The 27,793-nt window shown below is 45.0% G+C and overlaps 1 pseudogene; it reads right to left on the bottom strand.

Moving 5' to 3' along the window:
* Window positions 1-25,027, bottom strand: part of LOC149164641 (hyperosmolality-gated Ca2+ permeable channel 1.8-like) — a 47,648-nt pseudogene extending 22,621 nt beyond the window's left edge.
* Window positions 25,028-27,793: the final 2,766 nt, after the last annotated feature.

The following is a 27,793-nucleotide window of genomic DNA, read 5'->3' as shown; positions in this document are numbered from 1 at the left end:
CCCACACTATCTGTATATTATAATGATAGAGAACATGTAAAAATACATAGTACAATACTCCTCACAAGTACTCAGTACTATCTCCACCTGTTACACACAAAACTAGCTCAGATCTGATCAATCACAGTTCAAATCTCCTCCACTGCTTTGGCTGCCTCCTTTGTGCAATCCTGCAAGGGAATCAATCACTCTGTGAAATCAAATTCCTTTGGTTATACTACGCAAGCCTCATGGGCAATCTCCATCCATGCATGTGCAAATCTCATGCACAACTATAGTCACATCTATAGTCACAACTGATAGCAATCTCAACCTCTAACACCTATCTCCACTGAACTATACATGCACTGAGTTAACTGATGTATTCTTCATTTGCTTTATGAGTTAATAATTAGTGAATTAATTAATAATTTAATTCACACAACTCATCACTAGAGTATTCTTTAGTTAGACTAAAATACAACTAGTTCAACCAAGTCAAACTGAACACAACTCCATCAACTCCACAATCAACTCCACCAAACTCAGCCACATGAGTTCTAACTGAAGTCCTGCATGCAATAGCTCAACTAACCCACAAGAAAAGCGTATTTCCTTCTAACAGCTGCATGTGCCACATCTGTAGCTCAAACTGAAGTGCTCCAAGAGGATAAGATAATGTTTATAGTCCAAATATTATTATGAGACAATAATATTCGACTGTTCTATTTTTAGCCTGGTAGTCTAAAAATAGAAACCTGCCCATATGTCTAAAAATAGAAGTCCATCTATTTTTACCAACATGACCAATCATCCACAAATAGCATCCTGCAACTCATAGTCCATGATCCATATGTCTAAAAATAGACTTTGCGCCAAAAATAGCCTGCGGGCCCACTTAGTGAAGGCGACTTCTTTCCACTAAGCTCCATCATCTTGTTGCATTCTCAACACTCCCTCTCAACAAGATATGGACTATCAGCAACCCCTATCCTGCCTCGGTGGTATTCGAATTTGCTCCTGGTGAGCGCCTTCGTCAAGATATCAGCATCCTGATCCTTTGTTGGAATGTATGAAAGTAACATGATTCTCCGCTACACACAATCTCTGATATGATGGTACCTGATGTCAATGTGCTTAGGTCTATCATGAAATACTGGATTAGCCGAGAGTTTAATGCAACTCTGGTTATCACAATAAATCACAGTAGGCTCCAAGTGAGAACCAAACAACCCAACCAGGATCTTCCTCATCCATATAGCCTCGCATGCAGCCAAACTTGCTGCCATATACTCGGCCTCTGCTGAACTAAGTGCCATGGATCTCTGCTTTCTGTTGTACCAAGAAACTGCTGTCGACCCGATACTGAAAATCCCTCCAGATGTGCTCTTTCTGTCCGTTGGGCTCCCTTCCCAATCTGCATCCGTGAAGCCACATAGCTTCACCTCATCCTCCTGTCTGTACCACAATCCATATCCTGATGTGCCTCTCAAATAACGCAATACATGCTTGCCTGCCTTCCAGAAGAGCTTGGTTGGCTTAACCATAGCTTGTGAAAGCTGGTTAACAACATAGCATATATCGAGTCATGTATTGACCAGATACATAAGCGACCCCACCAACTGTTGATAAATAGTGGCATCCACTTCTTCTGCTGAAGTGGCATCCTCCTTCCTCCAACCTCCAGGAAGAGGAGTATCAACAAGCTTGCAGCCATGCATGTTGAACTTCTCCAGTATCTCCCGAGCATACTTACCCTGAGAAACAAATAGTCCATCACTGCACTGCCAAATTTCCAATCCCAAGAAATAATGAAGGAGGCCCAAGTCCTTCATCTCAAACTCCTTAGCAAGATCATCCTTGCATGAAAGTATCAACAGCTCATCACCTGTTAGAATCAAATCATCTACATAAAGTACAATGATAAGCAACTTACCCTCCACCACAATCTGGTATAGGTTAGGATCCGCCTCACTCTTGGAGAATCCAAGTCCGGTGAAATAACTGTCTATCCATGTGTACCAAGCATGTGGTGCTTGTTTCAACCCATACAACGCTCTCTTGAGCCTGCACACATGCGACTCGCTGCTGAAGATCTCGAAACCTTCGGGCTGCTCAATGTACACCTCCTCCTCAATGACTCCATTGAGGAATGCAGTCTTCACATCCATCTGATGAATGTGCCACCCCATCTACGCTGAGAGAGCAAGAATCATCCGTATGGAAGAATACCTTGCGACAGGTGCAAAGGTCTCCTAATAATCGATCCCCTCTATCTGTGAAAAGCCTCGGGCAACAAATCTTACCTTGTACTTCTCCACACTCCCGTCAGCTGCCTACTTAACTTTGTAGATCCATCTCGAACCCATCACTGATTTCCCTTCCAGTCTTGGGACAATCTCCCATGCATTGTTTTTTACAATCGAATCATACTCTTCCACCATGGCATCTACCCATGAGAGATCCTCCACAGCTTCCTCGAAAGAGGATGGCTCAGTCACAACACATTTGCTCACAAGAGCCATGTATCCAGTGTACCAATCAGGTGACTGTCTCTACCTGCGTTGAGCTGTAGGTGGTCCTACAACTTTCTCTGCATCTTGAGCCAGTCGCTCAGCTTCTGTAGTGCGCTTTCGCCCTCTGATGGTTGGCGCTGCATGAGTGGTCTCTTCCACTCCATGAACTTCATCCTGTGGCTGATCCACGTCCTGAAGCTCATCCTTAGGAACTAATAGCTCCTCATCTGCATGCAAGTGTGGCTACCTCTCAAGCGAACACTTCATGGCTTTCTCCTCCTGAAATTTTATATCCCGTCGCACAACAGTCTTTCCACTGTCTGGAAAATACACACGATAGTTGTGGGGCGTATCAGTGTACCCCACAAATATCCCAGCCTCTGCGGTCGGCTCCAACTTATTCCTGGCATCCTTCGTCACATGCATGTAAACGTTAGCACCAAAAATCCCCAAATGAGAAAGATCAGGCTTCTTACCAGAATAAGCCTCCTCGGGTGTACTCATGCCAAGTATCCTGTGATGACAATGGTTCTGCACATATACTGCAGTATTTCATGCTTCCGCCCACAAGTGAAGGGGTAGGCCCTGATCATGCAGCATAGCTGTTACACAGTAATTTGTCACTGTCTCCCTGTCAGTCACCCTACTGTGTTAGGAATCCACAATAATCAAGTTCATGCCTTCTGAACTGGCCAGAAACCCACTTTTCCAAAGTTTTCCTCATCAGTGCGTCTATTTTTAAAATATCCGCGATGACTGGCGCTTTATAACAGACCGCGTGCGCTGCCAGCGCGGAAGCACACGCCTTTCCCGCGCTGATCGAATTTCATGACCAGCGCAGCCCCTGTTTGTATCTACCCACGCTGACATGGCCTTTTCCATTATGTCTTTGCGACGTCAGCGCACCAGACCAGTTATGCACCCGCGCTGATCCAGTTTTGGCGAATCTGTTCCAACAGCCAGCCTTCCAGATAACTCCAGACTTGGTTGTTGGCTTTGTGAGTATCGCCTCACTTCTATGGCATGTCTGTTCAACCCTTTGCAACTACTTCCCTTGAAGATAAGCTCATCCTTCCACCCTTTTAGGAGGCTCCTTCTCCTATATAAACTTCCACCATTACCATGAGCAGCTAGTTTTGGAATGGCTTGGATTGTGTAGAGCTTATAGTGCTCAGATTGCTGCTACTATAGGTATTTGGTGTGATAAGTGTGGAAGTGCATGATAGCTTAAGGAAGGTTGTGTTGTGTTGCTTGTGTGAGAGAGAGTTTCTTGTCTTGGGAGAATCATTTCCAAAGGTGAATGCTTGAGACACTTGCTGACTGGCCCCTCCTGAGAAGGATACCGACGTCAGAACATTTGGTTGTACTCTTCTTTGCTTGATTAATAATAGATGACTACTATTATTGTTCCATTCTCATTTGTCTATGCAATGGTTAAATGTGAATTACATCCTTTCTGACTGATGTATGGTTGCTTTTATTAGATTTCACTCTTGTGTTTGTTTCCCCTTCATGTGTGCAGGTGTCTGTTCGCGGAGATCGCGGAGGATCATGACCAGCCAAAGCGAAGGAGCGAAGGTGGTATCTCTTCATCAAACAGCAGCGCTGGAATCCAAGTAGGTGCTCTTTACCTCTTGTTTAATTGCAATTAGGAACTTGCATAGTAGCATTGACTAATTGTTGCTAGACCCTTGCTGGGCTAGTAGGGATCGCCTCTATCCTTAGAGGGGATTTACCTCTCCAACAATTTGGCGACTCCACTGGGGATCAGCCTTTTGTCTCTTGTGTCCATTCTTTGTGTTTGAATTTGATTGTTCTCTCTTTTCAAGTTTTGGGGATTGTTTCTCTACTTGTAGCCTTCCTGGGTCCATCTGGGAAGTGTCTTAATTGTTAAAAGAGTTTCTACCTTTGGTTTGGGAGTTTTTGCTTTGATTCTACTTGTTTTTACCTTCAGCGCGGTTTAATTCAAAACAGACGCGCTGACGTCGCACACCTACTTCTTTGTTTTCCCTGTCATCGCTCCTGTACGATTAACAGTCGCGCTGACCTCGTTTTTGAGACAACGCGCTTTATCCATGTGCTTCCGCGCTGACGTCGCAAAGTTGCTACAGGCCTTCTCTTGTCAGTGCCGAGTTGCTGAAGGCCACCCGCGCTGATCCTGTAGAATTCATTTTTGTCCAAATTAGCCTCCTGAACCTGTTGCTTTGACTTTCCCCTCTTCTCTCCACTTGGTTTGTGACTTGTTTTTCATTACCTGAACTCTGAGCTACTTGTTTGCAAAGTCTTGTTTTACAGGGTTTTGTTTTTGCTCATGTTTCGGTTTTACAAATACCTTCCTGTTTGCTTTCGCTGCTTGGTTTGTATTTCCGCCATCACTTTTACAGTTGCTGGATTGTGTTGAATCTCTAATTGACTGGTTGGGACTCTTATCCTCCGGGTGTTTGCTTTTCTCCATTGATTTCGCACTCTAGCCCTAGGGCATCTAGTGGCCGTGTGTGTGTCAAGCCTTCCGTAAGGATCTTGTTCTCTTGTTTGATCAGCCAACTTCAGATTTGTTTTTTACACTTGTTCAGCGATTGTTGAAGTGCTTTTGGTTGTGTTTCCAAGCAGTTTTTGCTTTTTCCCTTGCTTGCAATCCTTGCTTGTCTTGCCGAGCTTAGATCACATAGCTCGTGCGGAACTTGGTTTTCCTTTTGATTTGGAGATCTTTTTTGGATGTTTTGGGAACTTTGTGTGCTTTCATTAAGTGATTTGCTTGGTGTTCTTGTCTCTCAAAATTCGTTTTAAAGTGCATTAGTGCCATTGAAAGAGAATCGAACTAAATCTTTTGCATTCAATAGTTAATGAAAAGAAGAGCATTTTAGTGATTTGTGTTTTAAAAAAAAAAAAATTCATTTCTTTGTCATTAGCTGCATTAGGTTGTTTCATTGTTTGATTTCATTTTGTTTGATTGAAAAGCTCTTAACCTTCTCATAGTTAGAATTCATCGAACAAAATGGTATTCTTTGGCATATAGCTTGCATCTAGGAAATTGTGAGAGACCATACGATAGGGCCTGAAATCGAAACTTAATTTCAAGATCAACCATAAAATGAACCGAATGAATCTAAAAACGCATTGGAACTAAACGCAAACATCTAGAGGTCTAGGTTAGAGACGTGTTCCGGCGTCTTTAAACATAGTCACTGTTGTTTCACATTATGGTTGGGTGATTCCTCCTTCTGTGACTCGATAGTGGTCTAACACGGACTGTGCTCCCACGTACCGTCGCATATATAGGGACACCCCACTAGGCTTTTATCCTTTATCCATAGGAAGTCGAGTCTGCCGCCTTGTGAACCGTAACGCACCGAACACAGCATTCAGGAAGATTGACTGCAGTACGGAAAGTCCTTGGCTCTCATATGATTGCTAAGGTGTATAAGCAGTTTTACGGGTCGCTTGGTAAACCCTATACCTAGAGTCTCCAGAGCAGTCACTTTTGATCCTTTTCGGACTCCCTAAATGAAAAGGTGCCTGTGAGTGTCTTGTCACTTCGTGCTCATTAAACATTCGAAGGAGACTGGAGTCATCTTTTCGTCCTTTTCTCGACTCTTGAAACATGACAAGGTCAAGTTTGGTTCTTGTGTCTTAAAATTTATTCGACCACGATAACATCACCTGGTTAGATCTTGTGTGCGTTAGTTTTGAGTAGGGTCTTTATCGTTAGTTTGCTTTAGGTTTTCTAAGGGGTCTTGTCATCCTGGCTGACCCGTCAACTCCCGGTCCAAGTGATCAAGGTTCTCCATCTTCTGTTGCTCCAGAGGTACCAGTTGTAAGCGATACTCTTCCCATTGTCCCGAGTATCCAGCCTATCAACGTACGTGCCCCGGGCGACGAAGATTACATAGAAGATTGGAATCCTATCTGGGAGCCTGACAGCGATTATACCCCTCGTACTCCTCTCGGTATGTCGTCTCCGATGTCCACTTCCCCCATGGATGAGACATTTTCCAGCACAGGTGAGACACCCGTGGTGACAGACATTGAAACTCCGATCCCGGCTTCCTCTCCACTCCCTCCACGATATCAGTCAATGAGGGATAGGATAGCTGCTAGAACTACTTCTACGACTATATGGGATCCTAGTCTTATTGCCACCACGGGGCCGTTTATTTCGCGACCTCTTAATACACCTATTACTTCAGGTCTTAATACGCCTGTTACCTCAGTTCCCACCAATCCAACTGTTTGTGTAGCACGCCCGACTCCGGTCGTCAGTGCTGTGACAGCATCCTCATCCACAAACCCTGGAGCTGGTCCCTCTTACAACTAGGGCCAGCCAGGGGTTTCGTCTGGAGTCATTGATCCTGCATAAAGTGCTCAGCCCTCTTCTGGTGGTGTTCTAGGAGCAGGGCCATATGATGCCCATGGGCAGCCCATTGTGGACCCAGATTACCAAGGTCCACTCTTTTATTATGATGCTAACGGTTAGTACCTCGAGAACGTTTCGTCCCTGCCTCGTCGTCCTTTCGAGGAGAACCCGGAGCCGTTGGACGTTACATATGATCCCGTTACTCACGTTTTTCATGGGCGCCGGAATCCTCCCGGACAGCCCCAAGGACCACCCAATCAAGGCCAGCCGCCTTATGTGCAAACCCCGCAAGGGCAACCACTTTATGGCCCGCCTTACCCAGGACAATCTGGGGGTCCACAGGAACAACCCTACCCGGGACAACCCTCGGCCGTTGGAGTTCCGTCGTATTCATATCAAAGTCAACCTACTGGATATCCAGGGCAACCTGGTACCCAGCAAGGTTGCCAAACTGGACAACCCGGGCAGCCTTACATTCAACAAGGCCAACCCGGTTTCCAGCAAGGGTACCCATCTAGACAAACTGGGCAAGTTTATACTCCTGAAAATCAACCAGCAGTCCAGCAGGGATATCCTCTTGGGCAGGGGGGAAACCCTACTTACAGCAGGGCCAACCTACTGCCCAGTCTGGTCATCTTTCTGGGCAGGGTGGGCAACCCTACGTTCAGCAGGGTCAACCCACTGCTCAATCCATCCATCCTTCTGGGCAAGGGGGGCAGCCTGCTATACAGCAAGGCCGACCCACTGCTCAGCCTATGCACCAGGGGGGGCAGCCTGCTATACAGCAAGGCCAGCCCTCTGCTCAGTCTGTGCACCCTGGGGGGCAGACGGGCCAACCTTCTATGCAGCAAGGTCAACCCGCTGTCCGCCCTAATCATCCATCTGGACAAGCTGGCCAACCTCAGGGTCAACCAGCTGTTCAGCCGGCTCAGTCATCCGTTCCGCAAGGACAACCCTTGGTGGTCCACGGACAACTTGGCACCCAGCAAGTCCATCCTGCTGGCCAACCAGGTCCATCTCAAATCCAACCAAGTCAACCTTCGGGACAGATGATTCAACCCCAGCCGGTTCAAGGACATTACTCTGGGCCTCAAACTCAAACGGGTTATCAAATGCAAGGTGGGCCGCAGCCTCAACCTTCTTACCAGATGCAGCCTCCCTATCAGGCTCAATATGGGGCCCAGCAACCATATGGCTACCAGCAACCCCAGGGGCAAACTCAGTTTGCTCCTTATCAAAATTATCAACAACCACAGGTCACTCCTTACCAAAATTTTCAGTATGGTGCACCTGTGGGGCAAGTTTCTAATACATGGGGAGCTGGGGGGCAGACACAGGGACAGCCGTCCGCATATGGCCAGAATCCGTATGGACAGAACCCCTACGGACAAAGTCCCTATGCACCAGGCCCTTTCGGGCCAGGTCCATCGGGACAAAATTCTTACGCACCAGGCCCTTTTGGGCCAGGTCCGTCTGGACAGAGTTCGTGGGGGCAACCACCATCTGGTTGGAACCCTAATGTCGCCTCGAATCCGCAACCACAAATGTCCTTTAACTCGCAGTTACCATTCTTAGCAACGTTGGAACTACCTGATGTGTCCAAGTTAACAAATGATCCTATTTTGCATAATCCGTGTTGGCCACCGGTTCCGACCAAAATACCAGGTGATTGTCCAAAGTTTGATGGCAAAGCTGGTGAAGACCCTCAGGCCCATGTAATGACTTATCACCTTTGGTGTTCATCGAACTCATGGCTTGATGATTCTATCTGGCTTCGCCTCTTCCAGAGAACTCTCACTGGTTCAGCCGCTAAGTGGTACATCGAACTGAATCGCGGCATGTTTCAAGATTTCAACTCGTTGGCTATGGCCTTCTTGACTCATTTTCAGTTACCCATTCGGTACAAGACTGGGACACATCTCCTCACGTCTCTCAAACAGGATACGGCTACGCACATCTCTGATCATATACATGAATGGAGAAGGCGTCGTCGCTTGATTAAATTTTGGATTCCTGATCAACTCCTGACCGACTGGTTCACGACTTCCTTTGTCCCTAAGATTGCAAAAGACATCGCGATGGGAGCGTGTGTAACTGAAGAGCAAGCAATCGCGCGAGCTCAGTACCTCGACTTAGTGTACTCTCAGTCGGGTACTTTGTATGAGTATTTGCCAGATGCCCCGAGGCCTGGACAGCCCAAGGCTCCACCAAAGCCTTCTGTTGATGGAGTCATTGGTTCTGTGAATTCGTCATCAAAGAAATCGGCCGCGAACCCTGGGAAGCAGAAACAGAACGCCTCTAATGAAAATGCTTCTCAGGGCCAATCAATTTCTGGGACTACCTCCGAGGTAAACGTCGTCCAGTCCACCGCGGCGGATAAATCCTCGAAAGGCAAAAAGAAAGGGAAAGCTAAAGATAAATCTGGACAGCCCAAGCAGGACCCTCCTAAGCCTCCCTCCGAGGAAGGAGCTAAACGAAAGCCTAAGTATCCTTGTCTCATCTGCGATGAGGATCACTACACCAAGGATTGCCCAAGGCAGTCCGAGGTTAGTCGACTTTTGAAAGGTGCTCCGGGGCCTCCTGCTGTGCTAAAAGAGCCCTTCCCTTCCTAGCAGACCCAAATGGTGGTAGATCCCTCTCAATCCTCTTCCTCGTTCGGTTCTCAAGTGTTCATGGCTGGAACGATTCCCATCCATGTTTCAACTCGAGCGAAATATTATCCATCTCCAGCCGAGAAAGAGCCGGAGGTTTCCTCCAGTGCTCCTCCGTCCAGTTCTGGTCCCCTTCACATTGAACGACCCAGCACTGAGACGATCCCCCGACCCCCTCCCAAAGGTGTACTCAGGAAGTCATCTTATAACCCCAATGCTCGTGTTGCCTAGCACTATAGCATTGTTGAGGACTTAGCTCAGGCTCCATCTGCTATGTCCGCATTAGAAGTCCTCCAGAGCTGCCCCTCCCAGAGGAAGTCCTTGCTATCAGCCATTGGTGGCATCGACCCGGCAGATTCAGATTTAATTTCTTTTGATCTCGAGGGTTTCACACAGAGACTGCCTCACCAAGTGGCTTTCCTTATACAGGTCCTCATCAATGGAAAAACGATTCATCGTACAGTCATTGATGAGGGTGCCTCAACCTGCATCATGTCTGTTGCTTGCTGGAAGGCTATTGGTTCCCCTGCTCTGAGCCAGTCTCCTACGACCCTGGAAGCTTTCGATGGAAGAGAATCTCGTCCATATGGTATCCTCCCACGATTGCCTATCTCTCTAGAAGGGAAAACCGTAGAGGTAGAGGTTGAAGTTGTTGACGCTAATCTCACTTACAACCTCCTCCTTGGACGAAGCTGGACCTACGCCATGCAAGCTGTGGCTTCCTCCTTGTTCCGTGTCGTTCGCTTCCCCCATCAAGGAAGAATCATCACGGTGGACCAGCAGTCCTTTTTTGCTTCCTCTTCTAAAGGAAATGTGCCGTTTGTGGAGCATACCTCCAAGTCGTTAGTGTGTGGGTGCCGAACTGTTCAAAGATCCCTCCTTAATGGGAGTCTTTCCCCTCCCACCTCCGAATCTCGCCCTTGTTAACATGATTTCAGTACGTTCTGATCCATGGGTTCTTCCTCCCTTGAATCAGGAAGACTCTTGGGGTGATATGATGCCGTTGAGTCCTGCCGAGCTCAACTACATCGAGATTGTCACTGCATCGGCTCCCCCAACTGAACCTGCTTTTCTAAGCAGCGTTCCCGATTCATATGATCATTTCCCTTGGCTGGGAGATGAGGCCACTTCGGATCCCCTGAAGGAAACATTTCCCTCCGATGAGGCCATCATAGAGACTATGTCTCTCGAAGAGCTCCCTTGGTTAGATCACCACCATCACTCTTCGTTTCTCCCTCCACATTCGGAAATGGTCGCATGTCTCGAGCGGTTTGCTTCATGTGTCCCATCTCCGCCCCTCCAAACACCTGTTTAGCTGTATCAAGTGTCGTCGGAAGGCAATATGGGTAACATCACACAGACCCAACCTATCGACATTTCTGTCAAGCCAGGGATTGTCGAGAATATTTTCATTGGAGTCACATGCACTCCTGAAGAATTTCAACTTTATACCACTTTATTTCGTGAATTTCGTGATGTCTTCGCATGGTCTTACGAGGAAATGCCCGGCATCGACCCTAGTATTGTGGTGCACGAAATACCTACTTATCCAGGGGCTAAGCCTGTTTGTCAGCGCTTACGTCCAGTGCACCCTCGAAAGGCTGCAGCCATCAAGGCCGAAGTCGAAAAGCTTCTTCGAGCTGGTTTCATCTATGCCATCCCCCTCATGGAGTGGGTGTCCAATATAGTCCCTGTGAATAAAAAGCAGGGTACTATCCGGGTCTGTGTTGACTACCGCGATATCAATCATGCCTGTCCAAAAGATAACTTTCCTACGCCTTTCATTGATCAGCTTATGGATGACTGCGCAGGAAGTGAGATTTATTCCTTTATGGACGGCTTCTCTGGCTACAACCAGATCAACATAGCCCCTGCAGACCAGCATAAGACAGCTTTCATTTGTCCTTGGGGCACCTTCGCCTATAAGAAGCTTCCTTTCGGTCTCAAAAATGTCGGGGCCACTTTCCAGCGTGCGATGTCATATGCTTTTCATGATATTCAACACATCGTACAGCCTTACCTGGATGACCTCCCAGCTCATTCAGCTAAGCGACAAGACCATCCATCTCATCTACGCGAAATTTTTCTCCGCTGTCGACACTACCATATTCGACTCAATCCGCATAAGTGTGTCTTCTGCGTAGAATCTGGCCGACTACTCGGGTTCATCGTCTCCCGGGAAGGCATCCGTCTGGATCCCCTCAAAGTTGAGGCCATTTTGAATCTTCCTCCCCTTGCCTCTTTGCAGCAATTGCAGAGCTTGCAGGGAAAAGCTAATTTTCTCAGACGATTCATGCCGAATTATGCCGAGGTGGCTAAGGGTTTCACACGGTTATTAAAGCGAGACACACCCTTTCGTTGGGATACTATCGCCCAAGAATCTTTCGAGCGCCTTAAAGACCTTCTTGTCTCAGCTCCGCTCTTAAGACCTCCGAACTATCACCGTGATTACACTCTCTATCTAGCTGCCGCTGACACCACCATCGGCATGGTTCTAGTGCAGGATGATGATGCCGGCACTGAGCACATTATCTATTATCTTAGTCGCAACCTTCTGGATACGAAAACTCGCTACGCATATGTCGAGAAGTTGGCATTGGCAGCTGTCTGCGCCGTCCAACGATTCCGGCATTATATCCTGTTGCGCACAAAGACCGTGATCTCTGATTGCAACCCCATGACCTACATTTTGTCGCGTCAGCTGCTGGGGGGCAAATACTCAAAGTGGATTGTAATCCTCCAAGAGTTCGACTTGGAATTCACTGCGGCCAAGTCTAAGAAATCTCTGGTCTTTGCTGAACTGCTCTGTTCCTTACCATCTCACTCTGCACCATCTCGTTCGGAGGAGCATATCCTGGATGAAACATTGTTTCTCATCAGCACCCTCGACCCGTGGTACGGGGACATTATCGTATATTTGCAGACGTCTTCCTTCCGTCCAAATGTATCGAAAGATGCTCGACGGCGAATTCGTCACCAATCTCAACCCTATCGCATTTTGGGCGATACCCTGTACCGCCTTGGCATTGATTCTGTTCTCCGCCGATGCTTGACTCTCGAGGAGGCTGAGCGGGTGTTGAATGACTGCCACTCTGGTGCTTGTGGCGGTCACATGTCCGGATATGCTACCGCCCAGAAGATTCTCCGTGCTAGTTACTTTTGGCCTTCTATCTTCAAAGATTGCATTCTTGCCATTCGCGCATGCCATGAATGCCAAGTATACCACCGGAAAATGCATGCTCCCCCTGCACCACTGCACCCTGTTGTCACCGTAGGTCTATTTTCCAAATGGGGCATCGATTATACATCCTGTAACCCTCGTTTGGCCGGGGGGCATGGGTACATCATCGTTGCCGTGGATTATTTCACCAAGTGGGCCGAAGCGATGCCTACACTAAACGAAGACGGTTACACAGCGGCGCAGTTTTTATTCAATCATGTCATTACTCGTTTCGGAGTCCCTCAGGCTATCGTCACGGATCACGGAAAGCATTTCCATAATCACATGATGACGGAACTAACGACCCAACTAGGCTTGCGTCAAGATAGTTCGACATCGTACTATCCACAATCCAACGGTCAAGTTGAGGCCGTGAACAAAGTTTTGATCACTATGCTTCAACGCACCGTCTATACGCACAAGTCTAATTGGCATCTGATGTTGTTCCCAGCCTTATGGGCCTACCGGACTTCTGTGAAGGACGCCACCGGTTTCACTCCATTTCAGTTGGTTTACGGACTGGAGGCCACCCTTCCCGTCGAATGTGAGATTCCTTCGTTGAAATTAGCTGTCGAGTTGTTTCCCAAAATCACTCCGGTGGAGGAACGGCTTCTTTACCTAGAACGGTTAGACGAGACTCGTCGTTTAGCTTCTCTGGCTATCGAAGTGCAAAAGAAGAGAGTCAAGGCTCACTTTGACCAGAACATTCATCCTCATTCCTTCGTTGAGGGAGATCTAGTACTGCTCTACGATCAAGCTAAAGATAAGCTGGGGGCAGGAAAACTCGAATCCATGTGGCTAGGTCCCTATATCGTGAAAAGAGTTTTACAAAAGGGCGCATATGAGTTGATTGATTACGAAGGAAATCCTCTTGACAAGCCCCGCAACGGGCTGTATTTGAAGAAATATTATGCATGACTTCGTGCACTCAGTTTGTACATACGCGTGTTTAGTGTGTTTTGTGTGCATGATTTCATGTTTTGCTTTGGTGTGAAGGCATGTTTGCCTCTTATTGTGTTTTCTCCTTCTTGTGCAGATGTCTAGTGCACCTTATGTTGGTTTCGCTGATGGCGCCTGCCGTAGTACTTGCAATTTGTCCTCTGCAGCGTGGGCAATCTATGATCCTCACGGAGAGTTGCTAGATCTTCAAGGAGTCTGCCTCGGTCGTACCACTAATAATGTTGCCGAATACAGTGCCGTAATTGAGCTACTAGCCGAAGCAGTTGATCTCGACATTCGAGCAATGATGGTAAACCTGGACTCCCAGCTTGTCGTTCATCAACTCAACGGGCGATATTCCGTCAGAGATCAACGTATCCTAAGGTTGTATCTACGTGTCAGATTGTTAGAAAGGAATTTCGATTATATCACATATCAACATATTCCGAGACGATTAAACACGTTGACTGATGCATTGGCAAATCATGTGTTAGACAGACATTTGCGAAATAGATAACATCATACAAGAAAGCGTAGAAAGCATAATAGAGTAAAGCGTATGTAAATAAGATATTTCCCAAGCATAGTTTGCATGCGTGCCGTGTGTGCTTTTAAGCTTGCATTTAAAAAATTAAAATTTATGGATCATGTGTTGTGCAATTCATACATAAGATTACATTTGTACTGAACATTTGCATAGCATAACCAAAACATCATCATATGTAACAAGATCCATCCAAAAATCGGTATGTATATATATATATATATATATATATATATATATATATATATATATATATATATATATATATATATATCGTGTGGCGCACTAAGGCGCTCAAAAATAAGTGTGTATGTCAAAAATAGAGTCACTATCCTCAGTACATCCGAGACATATGTCTCTCAAAACGTCAGTGGAAGTAAACCTAGGCGACTAGTGTGTTGGGTTATGCTCTCTGTAGCATATAGCTGCTCGTGCCACTCGCCTCAAAAGGCGGTGCATCCTAGGTGCCACCCCCACTGTGTGGATCTGATGCTCTATAGGGACCTCCTTGACCCCCTGGTAATCCGGCACTCCCTCTAGCAAACCCTCAAGGTTGCGGGCCACAGCCTCCGACGTATCTACTCCTGGAGGAACTAAGGCCAAGGCTCCAGCTCCTTGCCCCTCTCTCCGTGCCGTTGGGGCTAGGCCAATGGGTCTCACAGGTCCCACATCTGCATACGGTGACATTTATTAAGACATATACATAAAAAACCAAAAACATCAAAAAATGTTAAAGTGAGATCAAGTGACATACCTCCATCATCCCAATGCTCTCCTGCGGGCAGTGGCATGTCAGGATCATTGCGGAAGTCCATGCCGGCATATGGCCAGTCCTCCACGATGACAACCTGGCGGTCCAACCACTCTCTGAAATACACTCCTCAAGATACTGGGCGGCCTCCACCTCCACGTGGCATGACACGGGCCCATCGGCTGGCCCTCGTCTCCCGGGGACCTCTAGGTGGGTTCACAACCATCGTTTGTAACTGTAAAGCTGGCACCCGCTCCAACATGAGCGGAAGAAGAAGCGACCCATATGCAAACTGCTTCGTCTCTCCACAACTGCAGTTGCTTAGTTGCCTCTTCATGCTAGTAGTCACAGCAGTCGCCCAGTCAAAGATGGTGGGCTGTAGGCACTCTAGAGCTAACAACAGTTGGTTCTTCGAGGCCTCATGATTGGCCAAGGAACCCGCTGCCCGTGTCACTAGGAAGAGTATCGTGAGGAGAGGCATGTCCCGCACTGTCAGGATAGCAACCTTCCCGCTCCGTGTCTTTTCAGCTCCTGGGCATACTCTAGCCATCAGCTGGTCCAGAGTCTCGCCGATGGGTCGCTGCCCCTCCAAGATGGGCCTCTGGCCCCGGCACGACAAACCAGTCAAGAAATAGATATCCGAGGCATCGAACTCGATGTCTTGGCCGCAGATGGTGAATTTCCTGTCTATTGGGTTCCAAGCTCTGATCAGGAACTCCAGCAAGTCAGGTTGCGCCCTCAGGCGGAGAGTCAGGAAGAACTTCAGGAAGCCGCATGCCCGCATTGCATTCCGACATTCGGCAAGTGCATATGCGGCTATATCTTCGTTATCTTGGGCTCTCTCTTGCCATACAAAAGCCATTGTGCCCTGCAAAGCCATGAAGAAACATTAGAATGCTGTTTGTGGAAAATTATACGTTCATTTTGTAAAAAATCAATTTTTTCCACGCCAGTGCCACTGTTTTAAAAAGAGTCGCGCTGAAAATGGCGCCCTTGTGTTTTTTCATTGGGTCAGCGCAGAAGGAAACGTGTTTTCCGCGCTGACCCAAAAGATGGTACGTGTAATTTTAAACCGATCAGCGCGACCCCGAGAGGGAAATCCGCGCTGACCGAGAGCGCATCCACGCTCAAAGAATTTGCCCAAAAGGGCGACTTCCACCATTAAAATGCTACCAAAAGGACTCAAACTGGAGCGCATAGCAAGAGGAACCTACCTGGATCAAGCTGTTCGATGAATGGTGTCCTCACGGGGAAGAATTTTCTCCGTCAACTTCACAGCTTCACAACGTTCTCAAAGGCTCAATATGGTAACAATCGTAAAAATGACTATTTACCCTTCTATTTATAGTAAAAATGGCTTAATTAACTATAGATTTTACAAATGTGGGTTTTTGTCATGCTTTTACCATGGATTTAGCACTTCTGTCAATGTCTTATACATGTTTTCATATTTTTTTTAACATGTCGAATGGATTTATGCGGGTATTTTTACTGTGCAGGTCCTCAGAAACAGTGAAGTCATAATGGTCCTAAAATCACTTGGTCCCAAAAAATGTCGTCTTTGAGCTCTTTTCCGACATGAAACAAGAAAATATGGCTGAGCTTCCTTTCAGCTCGTTAAAGGGAACGAGAGGCGGTCATTTTAAGCTCTTTTTTCCGACCGTGTAACTTAAAAAGATTGTCGGGTGTTTGTCGTTTCGCACTCGTTATTGGCTCTAAAACGACGTGTTTTCGACCGCTTTTTTACTTTTTCGGGTCGAAGGCACTATTTACGAAAAGTACTCCTCGATCGTAATGGTCGGGCGGTTCTTTCGAGCATTGTTTTATACTTTTTCGGGCTCGAGAGACACAACTTTACGAAAAAGGACCCCCCTGGAGTCTCCTTTTTCGTTGTCTTTTCAGACTCTCTAAACAAGAAAAGACGCCGAGTTTTTCCTTTGTCAGGCTCGTTAAACATTTGATGACATCGAACATCGTCGAAATGACACTCTTCAAGCATATGCTATCCCCGTCAAGCTTGTCATCCAAAAATAACCGGGGTACCTGCCAGAAATGGTGGGGAAAATGGAACTGCAATTGTTGCGTCGGCAGTATGTCGCTCTTGAACATGGCACTGGTCTGCATTCATGTCGGGTGGGAATTTCTCATTTTGTTTCACAACTGACCTCCGTGGGTACGGTTTATCCTATTTGGCCTCTCATTTGCTCATTGCCGTCATCATCATACCCTCTGCTCATTTGATGTCAAATACTGCCAAATCCACTGTAGTGCCGCCGATATGTTCAAGAGAAGTTGACCTCTGCAATAATACAACCTCCTCTACTATCTCACACAAATCATTTTACCTCTGTCTCGTGTCGATGATGTGGGAAACATTATGGCCCACCTTCGATCGAGGTCACTTCCTATCGACTTCAGCTCATTATCCAGGAAGGCGACTTAGAGACTCCCTTCAGGTGCCTTGGAGCCTGCATGCCTTAATGGCAGGTTCTTCATGTTCGACGCGAGGTTTACATCATTGGCCTCCGATCGAATGATCCCGTGGGTGTTCGACACCAGCTCATTGATTCACACGCCGCGGATTGTACCTATAGTACCTTGAGGACCATTGTCATTATTGGTGGTACCTCTCGCGTCTGTTAACAATTTTCATCACTGACTGGTAATCAGACGATGTTCATGCATGTTCGACTTCAGCCCATGTATTCACATGCTTGGACTTGTACTTTGTTCGGGTCGGGACGGAGCGCAAGACACTGGATCTCTATCTGTTATGATCCAGGTTGCGATTTTGTGGATGATCATTACATGACTCATTGATGGATGGTTGCGCCCATGCCTGAGTCTTCATGGATGGCTGCGACCATACCTTATCATTATTCTGGTCTCTTTAGCTGGGTGGCTGCGTCCGTTCCACAGACCTTTTCGCATGTCTTTCGGATGGCTGCGCTCATGCCTAGACTACATGTACTTGATTATCAGAGATATTCGGTCCTTCCTGGTGGTGTTCCAGTTCGGCGAGTGTTGTAAATCATTTCACCCCTCCCACTCTCTCGGTCTTCATGCTTTAGGGGGCATCTATTACACAGTAATTTGTCACTGTCTCCCTGTCAGTCACCCTACTGTGTTATGAATCCACAATAATCAAGTTCATGCCTTCTGAACTGGCCAGAAACCCACTTTTCCAAAGTTTTCCTCGTCAGCGCATCTGTTTCTAAAATATCCGCGATGACTGGCGCTTTATAACAGACCGCGTGCGCTACCAGCGCGGAAGCACACGCCTTTCCCGCGCTGATCGAATTTCATGACCAGCGCAGCCCCTGTTTGTATCTACCCATGCTGACATGGCCTTTTCCATTATGTCTTTGTGACGTCAGCGCGCCAGACCAGTTATGCACCCGCGCTGATCCAGTTTTGGCGAATCTGTTCCAACAGCCAGCCTTCCAGATAACTCCAGACTTGGTTGTTGGCTTTGTGAGTATCGCCTCCCTTCTATGGCATGTCTGTTCGACCCTTTGCAACTACTTCCCTTGAATATAAGCTCATCCTTCCACCCTTTTAGGAGGCTCCTTCTCCTATATAAACTTCCACCATTACCATGAGCAGCTAGTTTTGGAATGGCTTGGATTGTGTAGAGCTTATAGTGCTCAGATTGCTGCTACTATAGGTATTTGGTGTGATAAGTGTGGAAGTGCATGATAGCTTAGGGAAGGTTGTGTTGTATTTCTTGTGTGAGAGAGAGTTTCTTGTCTTGGGAGAATCATTTCCAAAGGTGAATGCTTGAGACACTTGCTGACTGGCCCCTCCTGAGAAGGATACCGACGTCAGAACATTTGGTTGTACTCTTCTTTGCTTGATTAATAATAGATGACTACTATTATTGTTCCATTCTCATTTGTCTATGCAATGGTTAAATGTGAATTACATCCTTTCTGACTGATGTATGGTTGCTTTTATTAGATTTCACGCTTGTGTTTGTTTCCCCTTCGTGTGTGCAGGTGTCTGTTCGCGGAGATCGCGGAGGATCATGACCAGCCAAAGCAAAGGAGCGAAGGTGGTATCTCTTCATCAAACAGCAGCGCTGGAATCCAAGTAGGTGCTCTTTACCTCTTGTTTAATTGCAATTAGGAACTTGCATAGTAGCATTGACTGATTGTTGCTAGACCCTTGCTGGGCTAGTAGGGATCGCCTCTATCCGTAGAGGGGATTTACCTCTCCAACAATAGCTCGTGCAGCACCCACGATCGTTATATTCTTCCGCTCAACAACCCCGTTCTGCTGTGGGTTATGGGGAGCTATGAGCTCTCTTTGAATCCCTTCTGCACTGCAAAAGTCCTTGAACTCACCAGAGATGCATTCACCACCATTATCGCTCCTAAGAGCCTTCACCTTCTTCCCCAACTCCTTCTCGACCAGTGCTTTGAACTCACAGAATTTTGAGTATGTCTCGCTCTTCTTCTGCATGAAGAAGATCCAGCACTTTCGAGAGAAATCATCAACAAAGATCTCATAATACCTGTGTTTTGTTGTCGAAGCTACTGAGAAAGGTACACACGCGTTTGTGTGAATTCTCTCAAGGATCGTCGTGGTGCGACTATCCTTCTCGTGAAAGGTGGCTTTCACAAACTTTCCCAAATTACACCCCTTGCACTGATCTGACTGCGCAAGAGTGCCTTTAGGAAGCCCTGTAGTGATCTGCTGCAGTATCTTCAAGGCTCCATGGTGAAGGTGACCCAATCTCCTGTGCCACAGCTTGCCATCATCCCGGCTCACCAATCCTTCTACCTTGCATGCCATTGCTGCGCAGCCATCTACATGCAACTGATAATGGTTCCTCACTCGAACCCCTATCTTCTAGGTTTCTCCAGTTGTCTTACTCCGCAGGAAAGCCTTTCCCTCATTGAAAACAACATCATATCCCTTGTCTTCTAACATCGCCATAGAGATAAGATTCTTCTTCAATCCTGGAACATGCATCACTTCCTTCAATACGAAGGTCTTACCAGACTCCCTCTCAAAGGAAATGGTACCGATACCGGTCGCACTATATCTACCATCATCGCCCATCTCGATGTGCACTCCAAGATCTTTCTCCTACAGATTAGAAAACAAATCTCGATCTCCTGTCATGTGAAAAGATGCACCACTGTCCAAGAACCATACCGATCCCATCACACTTGATACCAAGCATGTGATCAATGAAAAATCAAGCTCAAACTGCAAGGCTAGAGCCTCTCCTGCTGCAGATCCAGCAACTTGCTTGTTCTTCTTCTTCTGTGGACAATTAGTGGCATAGTGTCCATGCTAGTGACAGTGAAAACACTTCACCTTGGACATGTCCTACTTCTTGCCTTTCGCACTGGAATGAGAAGCCTTCTTGTTCTTCCCCTTCTTTGCTTTGGCAGCCAAAGCACAATTTTCTTCATCAGTTGCCTTTGATGAAGATCCATCCTTGGTATTCCGCTTGATCTTCTCCTGCACAAGATCTGACCAAAGTCTCTCCCATCCTAGCAATTTCTCCCAACCATTGACAGAGTCCTGATAGGAATGCCAACTCTTCTGAAGACCAAGGAGAGCCAAGCTCACCAAGTCCTCATCATCGACAGTCACCCCCACACTTCCCAGCTCATCCCTGCACTGAGTGAACTTTGTGAGATACTTGGGCATACTGTCTCCCTTCTCGCATTTAATGTTTCTGAGTTTATCCTTGAGCACCAGCTTCCTCTGATTGCTCTTGCTTTGGAATAGATCTGTCAATGCTTTCCACATCAAGTATGGAGAAGCCTTTCCATGCAGGCTGGACACAATGTGATCCTTCACGCCCTCCAACAGAATCCTTCGACACTTTGTTGTCTTCTTTTGCCAAGCATCAACTTGCGCAGTATCAGTAGGCTTTGGGACCTCAGCCTCTATGAAATCCTTCAACCCATTATCATCTAACACCGCCTCCATCCTATCCTTCCATGCAATATAGTTCGAGCTGCCCTCAAGAGCATACTCCAATCGCAATCCGTTGAAAGACATTGCCATGTTGATACCAAGAAAACACTGCTGCAAATTCGAATTCCACCAGCTCAAAACTCAACCGCCTCTGATCTAAAATTCATGAGAACAAATTATTTCTCATACAGAGATTGACTGTGTTATCTCAAAATCGGGCCCTGGAAGGCTGCAGACTAGGAAGACTTCAAGTAACTATTTCAAACCAATCTTTTAGCTAAGGCTTAGCCTCCTTAGCCTGAGAGGGTTCTCTCAAAGGATTAAAGTTTTTTGATTATGATTAAGATGGCTAACTCTTTGTGAAACAAATAGGAATAAAGCTGGTGGAATCAAAATTAGCAAGCATCCATTGGGCTTATGGAGTCATATGTCATTTAGCCTTAACAGTAGAATTGGCTTTGCAATAAAATCAAGGCATTCAGATTTCAATATAGGTAGAGTACACCAAACACAAAAAGGACAGTTTACGAGTATATGAAGGAAATTAGAACACTGAAAGTGATTTCTAAGTAATCAAATACTCATAATACTATAGACAACATGAAAATACAACAAAAGGAACTCATACATTTAACTCTCTATGATTCTTGAGCAGCAGAAGCCAGTACTGTATTACCAAAAGAAATAGAGTCTTTACATAAGTTTAATAACAGAGCTTTTTTACATAAATTTCCAACCCTTATTACATTTCCCTTTCTCCTATATATAGATTTATTCTACCTGACTGAGATTCCTCCTCAAACATGAGGGGAACTTGAAATCTACTTCTAATGACACCTATTCAACTTTTAACTGCTTATTAAATGTAACAAACTGCAACTAGACTTCCTAGAGATCTAAATCAAGTAGGAGTCTAACTCCATATTATGCTAATAATAGCCTTGATTACAATCATTCTCATTCCTTGACATCTGGTCCCTTTTTAGTTTGGTTGTGGTGGATGTTCAAAGCTCCATGCTGGTCTTCAATGTCACATCTTCTCCATTGCCCCTGAAACATAAGAAACTACCCCTGTTTATCGGTCTTTGGTTTGCCTAAAAATGTTCGAATCCAAAGAACCATGCCCTTCACTTTTGATTATCCAAAATATATCAGATTTCCATGTCCTTGATGTGTTGTCAACCTTTTCCATGTGTGAAGGCAAAAGATCTTCCAAGCTGTTTGACATATCTTGGACTGTAGTAAATGTGCTCACTTTATGACAAAAAGTTTAGAGTTGGATTCGGATACACGTTTCCTCCACCTGTGTTGACCTTGTTGAAAGTTGATATCTTCAGATGACCCCTTGAAGATATTCCCTTTTCAAAATTTCCACTTGTATTTCAAAACCGTTTGACTGAGATTAGATTGTGTAGCTTCAGCAGTTTCGTAGCGCGCTACGAAACTGCTGAGCGTTAGTCATCACCTTCAGCAGTTTCGTAGCACGCTACGAAACTGGTGTGTAATCACCAAAACACAGCTTAATACCAAAAGTTTGCTATCTTGGGCTTCCTTATATTTAAATATTCTTTTCAGCTGCTCCAAAGTATCCTTTGCCATGGCTTCCTCCAGTGGATATCTTCGGAAAGCAGGCTCAAAATGACTTTTACAAAACCTGTGAAACCAAATTGTCAACACTGGAAGGGCTAAAAGTATAGGCGTGGAGTCAGCTGCTTTTTTAGTGCTTAGCAGACCAAGTAGTGGTAGCTGTGATATTACTAATGCAGCAACTATACGACTATGAACATGAGGCCAAAATGCTGCTACACTCTCACACTCCTGATTATACACATTGATAACCTGATGTCGATACACAAAGTATGCAAATCCAAAAAGATGACTATGAAAGGCAGAAGTATTGGTGTGACCACTGCATACACAAGTCCAAGCAGAAAGTATAGTTGAAGTTGAGGAAGTGCTTCTGGGAAACCGACACTGCCAGGATCCATGGCATTCTCCCTATCCTTCTCAGTCTTCACCAAAAACATGTTCTTCAGATGAAAAATGATTAATGGCTTCAATCGGAGAATTTCACCAGCAATGCAAGCCCATCCATCAACCATGATATAAGTGATGAAAAAGGTAGCTTTCATTGGTATTGAAACTCCAATAGTCTTTGGTATCTGTGTTGGAGATTGATGAAGAAAAGCATGAAGCTGTTGAAATGTTGTTCCAGTAATTATACTTCCAAGAAATACATTCACCAACATAAAGTAATAATACTTTGCAGCAGCTCTCCTTTCAAGTATAAATGTTGTTGCATAACCTTCAATTTTTGTCATGATCATCAAGATAGTAGGAAGTAAAATAAGAAATATCTTCAAAACCAACCCTGGTAGAAATCCTTGAAGAAATGACTTGATAATTTTCACCTCTATTATTGGTTTCAGGAAGGGAGCAACCTTCTCAATTCCATCAAGGTTGGCCAATGACTGGACTGCTGCAATTGGGATCATGACGAAAAATACAAGGAAAAAGAGTGTAACACCCATGAGTAGTTTCCGAATTGCGATTGCAACAAATGGAATGGCCAGATTGCTCCAGTATACATCACGGCGGTAGTTGTTTTCTGCAATTCTGCCACGACCCTTGTACATTCTAGAAATCTTGAAGGCATTCTCCTCTCGAGGTGCTATATGTGTAAGCGGAAAATCCACTGGAGCATCTGTATTTTCTGAGGAAAGTGTAACTCTGAAAGTCACTTTACCGCAAGGTACATTTGGATCACCAAGGAGTTTAGTGGCTATGATTTCTTCATCTGTATATGACACATTTACTACTTCCACACCATGGGGGCCATATATTCCACTCCAAAGTCCTGCAAGCTCTTGACATGGTTTTGGCTCATCTACTTTAAACTTTGCATAAATAGACTTGTTGATCCTCGCACTGCTTGACAAGTTTTTCATCACTGGAGTTATGTTTGTTAATGCATATGACAACCTGAAATTTTGTAGGGCTTGATGCACAAAATGCTCTCCTTGTATCCATTCAGGATTACTGGTTGATTCTTGTTCCTGAGTTGCTATTTGCTGATTGTCATGAAAACGAAGAAACCTGTGTAGAAGTTGGTCTTGGCTTAAATGGACATTTTCATCAAGTATTTCATCATGAGAACCAAAGACACAACGATCTGGTGCAAGTGATTTCACTATCTTTTCCAAGTGGCATGTTTGAAGTATTTCTGGAGCTTCATAGGAAACATTCGAACTTGATTCATCAGCATTCACCCTGTCTCTTATATGCGCCACACAAGAAGCTTCACCAGGTTGGCATATCTTGAGCTCAAACTCTGTTTCTTCACTGGATAACCATGCTAGTTTGGCAACCAATACAAAGTCTGCATCTCCAGAAAAAAATTGAATCTTGAAAGAATCTAGGCTTAGGGGCCCACTCTGTTAACCAAATTGTTGGGTTCTTGCTTTGTTGTGTTTGTGCACAAACAACAGCTCCCCAGCGTGTATTAAATGAAACAAGTGCAACAGGCATGATTGCCTCAGGATCTTTCAGTACCCGTTCTCGTTCTTCTGCTATTTTCGTAACCAAAGTGTCAATTTCTGCTGTGTAAAAGTCAATGGCATCCACTCTTTCACCCCAAAGACCAAGAAAACCTTCCTTTGTTGTGGGCCTCTTTTCAGGATGTCTGGAATACTTGATCTGGTAGTAATCAAGCCATTTTTCTTTTTTAGTTTCTCCTTCTTCTTAACAAGCATTGTAGACAACCTGATGAGTGAGGTAGTGATCAGGATGGTTAACTCGGAAAAAAAAATGATCAACATGCTCACTAATTGTCTCATCGGTATCTGGAGGCACATTTCTGACTAGGGCACTGAATTGATCGGCACGACGACGTTGTGAAGCCAAGAAATGCAGCCTCATGCTTGCTATTTTGTCATACTCTACGTAAAGCACAAAACATGTCCATGCTGAAAACACATACGCCATTAATAGATGAGCCCAAAACCTTTGAGAACCACTCTGGACATTTGATATTGAAAGTTTGTCAATGTCACTAAAGACCAGCTTTTTCTTTAAGTTTACTAAAGTCCCTCCTGTGGCATTTACTGGAACAAGGATTGCACAAGCAAGAATTGCCAAAGCGTGTTTTCAAATGTTGAGGACTTCCAAGACAACAGAGCCGCCCCCCAACCATAATTCCAATGCATGTACAAAGGGCCTGTGCTTCATTCATGCTATGTGTTGTCAGGATAACTGTTGTTATTCAATTTGCATTATAATCACGAGCAAAGACATATGGCACATACAGTGCTGTCAAAATTTTTACGAGTATTGATGACAGAATTTGGCGAAGCACCCATAATCCACGTAAGCAAGAAAACCCATTTGCTTTGACTTGCTCGAACTTTATTCGCCAGCTGTCATCTGTAAGGAGTGCCATTTGACCCGGAAATACCAATTTTTTCCATATCTTGAGAAAGATAAACGTAAAAGCCCAATCCTGAGAGAGAAGAAACACGAGACTTTCATCCACAAGAACCCGCAAAGAGACTACCACCAGAAGATCAAACAAAGGTCTGATGAAACAGGTGTCATGATGATCCACAATGATAGAAGAATACAAGTTTTCAGAACTATTAAAGACCATTTTATGAACTGCATGAAAAGAACTCTGAAGCTGTGAACTCTTAAATAGTCTACTAAATATCCAACTCTAGCTGCCGCAACCCAAATGACATAACATCCGATATTGAAGGCATAAAGATCATTGCACTTAATGCCATGGGTAATTGGAAGCCGTGGAATTGAAGCCAACATTGCCCGCCCTAACGAAATAGGTATCACAAACATTGCTGAGTTGAAGCAGAGCATGGTGGTCACTGAAGAAAGCCCTGTTTCAAAAGAAAACTAAACTCGGACTAACACCAAACCTTTACAAAAAAAAAAAAAATTGATGTTCAAAATTTAAAATATTTTTTCTTGAGTGATAACAAGTTGTATGGGATTTTACCAGATATCTCACCTTCCAAAGGAAGGATGAATCCAGAGGCTACCTGGCCCGATTATAGACTCTGCCTGAAGAAATAAAATGTAAACACTTTCTGAATAGTAGATCTGATGATCAACAGCTCTGATACCATGTAGAAATTTTGAATAATTAATCACTTATTCACAGAGATTATCCCGATTATACACTATTACAGAATACATGCACAATACATAACCTCCTCTACATTGATCATCAATTTAGCAGCATCAAAAACAATGAAACATCAATCGCATGCACACATTAACACAGTATGTAACCCGGGGAAAGCATACAGCTGAAAACCCCACACTATCTGTATATTATAATGATAGAGAACATGTAACAATACATAGTACAATACTCCTCACAAGTACTCAGTACTATCTCCACCTGTTACACACAAAACTAGCTCAGATCTGATCAATCACAACTCAAATCTCCTCCACTGCTTTGCCTGCCTCCACTGCGCAATCCTGCAAGGGAATCAATCACTCTGTGAAATCGAATTCCTTTGGTTATACTACGCAAGCCTCATGGGCAATCTCCATCCATGCATGTGCAAATCTCATGCACAACTATAGTCACATCTATAGTCACAACTGATAGCAATCTCAACCTCTAACACCTGTCTCCACTGAACTGTACATGCACTGAGTTAACTAATGTATTCTTCAGTTGCTTTATGAGTTAATAATTAGTGAATTAATTAATAATTTAATTCACACAACTCATCACTAGAGTATTCTTTAGTTAGACTAAAAATACAACTGGTTCAACCAAGTCAAACTGAACACGACTCCATCAACTCCACAATCAACTCCACCAAACTCAACCACATGAGTTCTAACTGAAGTCCTGCATGCAATAGCTCAACTGACCCACAAGAAAAGCGTATTTCCTTCTGAGAGCTGCATGTGCCACATCTATAGCTCAAACTGAAGTGCTCCAAGAGGATAAGATAATGTTTATAGTCCAAATATTATTGTGAGACAATAATATTTGACTATTCTATTTTTAGCCTGGCAGTCTAAAAATAGAAACCTGCCCATATGTCTAAAAATAGAAGTCCATCTATTTTTACCAACATGACCAATCATCCACAAATAGCATCCTACAACTCATAGACCATGATCCATATGTCTAAAAATAGACTTTGCGCCAAAAATAGCCTGCGGGCCCACTTAGTGAAGGCGACTTCTTTCCACTAAGCTCCATCATCTTGTTGCATTCTCAACATGCAAACCCTAAGGTATTTCCAAATGGACTCTAGACCTTTTTCCCATAGCAATGAGTTGAAGTCGATGGGAAACGATCTGTTGGAAGGAAGGCATTAAGGCATCCTTCATCAATCCTGCACCAGTGTAACCTATAGGCCAATAATGTGGAAGGAATTAGATGAAGAAAGATGTAGTAACCAAACCGAGGCATGTTTCCGATGTACACAAGATGTGGCCAGCACACGATAGAAACCCTTTGAACCAACCAATAATGAAAGTTAACACAGAGGCGAGGAATCCACCAATAGGGTCAAATGGAAACCAAGGTACTACACAAATCCCAATGCATGATAGTGAAAGCTGACGTCGAACACAAGGGAAAAAACTCAGTCAAATACCCATGATACTAATCAATTCTGAGCATAAGGTCACCTATCAATGATGGAAATAAGGCCAGGGTGCAGCTCTAGGTTTACTCTTAGTGAAATTTTTTGTAGTCGTTAAGAGCAAGACCCACCAACAAGAATTCAATGGAGATGTTCTCAAACTAGCACGAGCAAAGGACCAAATAGCTAATGTGATAGTGAACATGACTCTGAAAACCAGGGATGGCCGATTGAAAATAAGTCAAGAGACACCATAGAAAGGTCGACTTA

Source organism: Pinus tabuliformis, chromosome 5_1 (assembly GCF_031772625.1).
Source record: "Pinus tabuliformis cultivar Carrire ecotype Pingquan chromosome 5_1, CPIR1, whole genome shotgun sequence".
Lineage (NCBI taxonomy): Eukaryota > Viridiplantae > Streptophyta > Pinopsida > Pinales > Pinaceae > Pinus > Pinus tabuliformis.
Note: the sequence above shows the minus strand (reverse complement) of the source record. Positions and strands in the feature narration are given on the sequence as shown.